General features: G+C 34.0%; 1 pseudogene; it reads right to left on the bottom strand.

Annotated features, from left to right (window-relative positions):
• Positions 1-2087: 2087 nt before the first annotated feature.
• Positions 2088-5630, bottom strand: LOC120117854 (annotated as a pseudogene).
• Between the last annotated feature and the right edge of the window lie 1122 nt (positions 5631-6752).

Here is a 6752-nt window from a genome sequence, read left to right as displayed (position 1 = left end):
TGTATTTGAACTTACATTGATGAAATTGCTTAATCCAATAGTATTCTGGCAGATTTACGATGGGGAACGAGAGAAATAAGGTGTTACGTTTGGGGTCAAGAGCAGAGAAATATGGGCCTTCAATTGTAGGGAGGTAATGTCTCCCCACTTCACTCTCAAAGCCCGTTTGTTGTAAACCTGGAGCCATGTCCCGTTCTGAATTAGGACCAATAGAGATTGTTTACAACAAGTACAAGTTTTAAGTAGGGATTTTTAATGAGTTTAGCAGATCAAACTTGTATTGATTAAAATTCGGTTAAATCTCGATTTAGATTGACTCGATTTAAGATTTTAATGAGTTGAGTTGAGCAAAATCTAACTTGACTCGATAAATTCGTTAGCAGCTCGTTAATTTTTTTAATTTTTTTTAGTAATTATCTTAAAAAAGTATTTCATTTAAAAATTATTGATTTACTAATAGATAATAAAAAATGATAAATTACTAATCTATTAATTTTCTAATAAATAATAAAAATACTAAATTAATAATTTTTATTTTACTACACCCAAAATCAAACCCTAATTATTGTTTTAATGTATTTTTGAATTGTTGTTTTAGAGTTTAGACTTTATAATTACTTCATACATTCTTTTGACATTTTTTATTAAATTTATTAATTTATGTTTATATTAAACTCTATATAGTATTAGTAGATTTAACTTCTAGTTAAAAATAAGGTAAAAATTTGAGTGAGTTTAACGAGCAACAAGTTTTTTTAACGAGCACAAGTCGAGCACAATTTTAACGAACAACGAGTTGAGTCGAGCAACAAATTTTTTTAATGAGCACAAGTCGAACACAAACTCAGCTCGCGAACGACTCACTCAGTAAGCACTCCTAGTTCTAGGAGTGTATATTTGATCTGACTCGTCAAGTTTCAATTGAATTTAACTCGATTTTATAAAGTTTGTTTTATAAAAAATTGAATTTTGGGATCATGTTTTTTAAAAGATAAGATCAAATCAAATCAAAATAAATTTGGACAAGTCAAAACTCAACCCAACTTATGATCATCCCTATGTACATCACACAAAAAATCACTTCAATTATAAGTGTTAAACACTGATTAACTTGACAGAATCAAAAAAGGTTTATCTTTAAAATCACTCAAATTTCATTAGTCACATGAATCTGATTATATTTGAAATCGAATCAAACTTTTAGAACAGAGATAAAATTGTGCTTGAATTGTTTTCTCTATCTACACGACTTGAACTCAATAGTTTACTTTAAACTACGTATGGCAGAACCAAAAAAAAAAAGTTGAAGCTTAAGCTCAGTAAAAACAGATCAATGATGAAAGCACCAGAACATAAGTGAGCCCTCAAAATCCCCCCCATTGATCTTTATGATTATGTGATGGTGAAGAAGCAGAGTCCATTTATGTTGGGCACAGCTTGTTACATCTTTTCTGTCTCCGATTTTTGTGGACAGAGACATTAAAGCTTTGGCTGCTACCTAACCAAACATTGTTCGGCTTATCCTTAGCCAGCATATATATTGCTGGCATCAACCATTAATGGCCATCATTCTATGTCCTACTACGAACTTCACTGCTTTAATGATCCATGCCCTACAAAACAAATGTCTATTAAAATCATATGGACTTATCAACCACTTCTGCACCAAACATGTTCCCTCTGGCTTCAATGCTATGCAGAGTTCTTGTGCCTAATTACCATGTTATCCGATCTCGAAAGTGATTGCCAGGTACATGCATGCCTAAAGATCGTATTCTCGTACCTATATATATATATATATATATATATATCTCTGAATATATGTGAAGAAAACCAAAAAGTCTGGATAACTAGCTTAACTAGATAAATAATCTTAACAACTACGAAGGTGTGCTCGTTTTGGTTTGTACTAAGCATCTCTCCTTCAAGGGAGTCCTTAGACCTCGGTACTTTCAGTGTAAGCATATTCAAAGCGACATCTAAATCCTGTACGTGTGGTGAGAAACAGGAGAGATGTCTGAATCCCCATCATTATTAGTTGAGAGCAATGTATGAACCACAAAAAACACCAAATGAGCTACAGATACTAGCATGAAATAAAAAATATATACATATCCTTCTTACTATTACAAATTTGAAAGAAGATAAAAATAGTAATAATACAACACTACATGTGGATACTTTGTTTTTGGTATAACACTAGGTAAAGAAATATTAAAAGAATGCTCTATCAGTACCCACACAGTTTATCCCTATGAACTATTCGCTTGCCGGATCATCTTTTAGGTCATAAGGAATAAAGACTCATCTGACCTCTGAAAATAGCCTTTTAGCTCACTTCACCGTCTAATTATACCGAGACCATTGAAGAAAGTACAACCTTCGGATAAAACAACTGAAAGGCTAGTGGTTTAGTGTTGTTGCAAATCTATTAAACCAGTTTTATGACTTTATGCATGGATGTGAAACTAAGTTGCATAGTTTACAGAATCAGCTGACCTCTGGCTGCAACATTGGGAAGAAACTCCAGTTGTTACAGGGCCTAGCTTCCTTTCCGGCAACCTTTTCATTCGCCCACCACTCGGACCTGACGGTGGGCTTATCAGAAGCTTCACCTTTTCTGTTGTCAAAATTGAACTCTTTAATTGACCCGAGAGTAACAGAACGATGCTTTTGATAGCAATGGTCCTCTTCAGCTTCTCCTAAAACCTTTTCATTTGTTTCTTTGGATGTGTCTCCTATAAATAGCTCACAAGACCTTTCTAGATCCTTTGTTAGTCCATCTCTTTCTACCCTGCCCTGCACCGCCAAGTCCTTCCGATATTCATAAACTGGCATGGTTCTGCTTGATACCAATGACTTGTTTTTGAGCAGCGTACGACATCTTCACCGTTCAATTCAAAATAGACCCTGTGATCAACTATAATCTCATCGATTTTAGGTCCATTAGTCGGATTAGAAAGCAATGCTACCTTAGAAATCTGACTCTCCACAAGAACATCTCTTGAGGCAGGACCCAAACCATCAGGTGTCAATGTTCCCGAACCCAATCTTGAACCCAAACCCAGACCATCTGGAGTCACGCATCCAGAAGCCAGTCGTGAACCATGCCCCAGTCCATCTGGTGTCAATGATCCAGATCCTAGCCTAGAACCCCATTTTCGAGTAGTAAAATGTTCAAATCCTAAGATTTTGGGAGCCTCCCCCATCCGGAACTCAATGATTGGACGTCTATCAGGGAAAGGAGAGGATGTTCCAGAATTAGAAATTACTGAACCGGGTGATATGAGATTACCACTGGGGCTCCCAGGGTATATTTGACAAGACTGAAATTCATAATGGGACAATCCATATTTCTTATTGATCCCACTGTTTCTCCGAGCACGCTCCAAGGAAGAAGTCAGCAATTGAGAAAACGGTACTTCAGGGGATGAAGGTGTAGTCAGTTGAACAGATTCTGGAGGAGGTGTAAAAGGAGCTGTGGATGGTTCAGTTGTCAAGGTAGAGAATACAGGTGGAGTGACTAACTGGGTTTCATGTGCATAAGGGCCTATGGCAAAAATAGATGCGGGTCCACGGGGAGAGTAGGCGTTAACGGAAAGGGCAGTTAGGGATAGCAATCCAGCCGGTGATTGGGTGGAAGATGGAGGATCCGATTGCAGAAATGATGCAGGAGATGAGGGAGGGGTGATAAAGGGCATTACAATGCCAGTCGGATTGCTTACGATTTCAGCAGTTGAAACTGCAGCTCCAGGTGCCACTGGTTCAGGGACAAGGACAGCATGGCCAATTCGCTTACTGTTCTTATGAGATCCAAAACACCAGTAAAAGCTCCAGCAGCTTCCCCATCTTTTCTTCTGTTGTTAAATAAAAGAGTGTTCAGTATTCCATACAGAAAACAAGTTATTTTCATCCACAATCTCTCTCTATAAGGCAGTGAGTGATATAGGTAAATTGGTTTCATCTCTCAACTACTAGAATAAGATGCCAATGAAGGATTAATGAATGGCAAGATGAACAAATAACTATCTGTTGCCGCAACATGATAATGACTACATCACAATGACTAATTCCGCATAAAAAGTTTGATAATTTTTTTTCTTCCTGGACCTTATTGTTGCAATATGTTTATAAAACTCCGGTTTCCATATTCCTTTGTTAACTTTGCATGTACAATGTGAATAAACAAATAAACTACACAGCATAAAATACACACACAAACTGCAGAAACAGGTCGCGATGTAAGTGCGAGTGAATTGTGACAGCATTGACTGTAAAATCAAGCCAAAACTGTTGCCAAAAAGGCAATTTGAATTTTGAGCAAGCAGCTACTCTGGCTTTAATTACTGTTTCAGTGTTCCAAGGAAGACCACGTATTAGATTGCGAAGAACACTCTTTTTGAACATAACTTTTAGTCCGAGATTATACGACTGGTCGGTCAAGAATTTTGGCTGATCAAATTGCATTCTTCCTAGAGTATGATTTCATAGGGAGTTCAATATGATGGCAAAAAAGACGTAAATTTTTTGTATCAAATATCAAATTAAGCTCCATTGCTTTAAAATTGTGTAAACCAAATCGACTAATTTTCCACCGTAAGGCGATAATAGAGAGTTCTTCGGTAGGAGAACACTAGAATGAATAGAGGAGCTGCTTCACCCACCCAAACCGTGAAGGAATTGTAGAAAACTGACCAAACAAACTTGAAACTACCAGAAAGATTACCTTTTTAGTTAAAAAGAAAAATAATTAACTTCTTAAACTCAAATCTGCGCCTTAAAGTAAACGCGTAAAGCAATCTTTTTATTTTTTTATTTTTTTAATTGAATTCCAATGATAAGATTTTCATTTTTGCTGTTTATTCTTAAGAAGCATGAAAAGCAAAAAGGTAAAACTATAACCTTGAGTTGACTATCTACCTCAGCTAAAGTTTAGAACTCAAGATCCGAATTTCAACTACTTTCAGTTTTCCCTCAGTTTCTCGGCAACCAAACAGAGAACGAAGAAAATTGAAGTTCAATACCGAAAACAGATCACAAATAAGTTTCAGATTTTTCAACACCGAGAATAGCAAGCATAGAACATAAACAAGAGATTTTTTCAAAAGCTTAACTTTCCGCGCTCTTCTCCCCACCCCGTCAGATTCTCAATTCAGAAGAGAGCTTAAGTAATCTGAAAATCGCGTATTTCCAGTACTTTTCTCGGCAACCAATCAGAAAAAATACAAAAGATTTTTTTTACAAATTCTACTAGTAAAAGTGGATATACCTGAGCCGTGGTAGGCTGGACTCTTGACTCGGCGGAGACGATGGCGGAGGCAGCGGCGTTAACGGTTACAACGCTGTCGTTTACACTCCTCATCTTCTATTTATAAGCTTATTACGAAACGTTAATAACATCAGCTTCATGTAACTTCAAATCTATTCTAACTCTCAAGATTCAACAAATCTCAAACAACGATTTGAAGACAACTTGAGTGAAATAAAAAAAGAAATAAAAAATTAAAACTTTTTTTGTTTAAATTAATTCGTATAGATCAGCTGAGAGCTCTGGTTTTCTCTTCTTTTCTTGCCTTCTCTTCCGGTTCAGTTCCCATCCAGTCGTTTTCCTCCAGTTTTCATCCAATTTGCACCGAGTTTTTGCCACGTCATCGTACGATATGATTGGGACCCACTGCTTTTAGTTTTTATTTTTTCTATTTGTTGCAATCAGTTGTATTTTGCTTTCTTTTTTCGGATGAAATTTAAAAAAAGAAAAATCTATTTTACTTTTAAATTTAATAATTAACTATTAGTGGACTAATTTGGGAAGTTGATGAATTTATTTTAGTTTTGTGATAAAATATTTTTGTAAAAATTTAATCGTTTAACAATAAATATATATCTTTATATATATGATGCTCAAAATTTAAAATCTCAATAGATAATAATAATCTCTTAACTATTAAAATTATTTGAGTCTTACAAATGATTATTTGTAATGCTTTGAAATTCGATATTTGGACGGGTTAGATAATACAACAACAACTATAGTCAATAATTGATCCGAAATTTTCTCCCACACATGCTTAAGCCTATATTGCTTGTAACCATCTTTCTCTCTTTATATTGTTATTTCATTATAATAAATATATAAAATTAATCAAATTTGCATGTTTTTATAACTTCACATAGAATTAATATTCCAATTAAACTAATCATTGAAATTTATAACACAATAGTCCTTGGCGTCCATAAAGTTTTTTTTTTTGAGTAATATAAGTACAAAACAATATCTGCTAAAAAACAACTCTCACCCATTTGAAATTGAATGCTCATATTTTTAATATTCATGTTGTTCAAACCCAATACATCAAAGATTAACAATAATTATTTTACCACCAAAGTCCTTTGATTCGTACGATGTACATAAAGTTTTGAATAATCTTTTATGTACGTACAATCGGCTATATATTTTTTATAATAAATCTTCACAAGAATATGGTATTCTAAATAATAATAAAGGTTATTATGATGTACTGTGTAAAATTTATATAAATATAATCTATTATTATTTTTTAATATCAAATTGATAAATTTATATATTTATAATAAATCTTCACAAGAATATGGTATTCTAAATAATAATAAAGGTTATTGTGATATACTGTGTAAAATTTATATAAATAATAAAGGCTATTGTGATATACTGTGTAATATCAAAATAAATAAATTGATGTAAATTATTATTATTTTTAATATCAAATTGATGT

The sequence above is a fragment of the Hibiscus syriacus genome, unplaced genomic scaffold, assembly GCF_006381635.1.
Source record: "Hibiscus syriacus cultivar Baekdansim isolate YM2019G1 unplaced genomic scaffold, ASM638163v2 tig00000916_pilon, whole genome shotgun sequence".
Classification (NCBI taxonomy): Eukaryota; Viridiplantae; Streptophyta; class Magnoliopsida; order Malvales; family Malvaceae; genus Hibiscus; species Hibiscus syriacus.
Note: the sequence above shows the minus strand (reverse complement) of the source record. Positions and strands in the feature narration are given on the sequence as shown.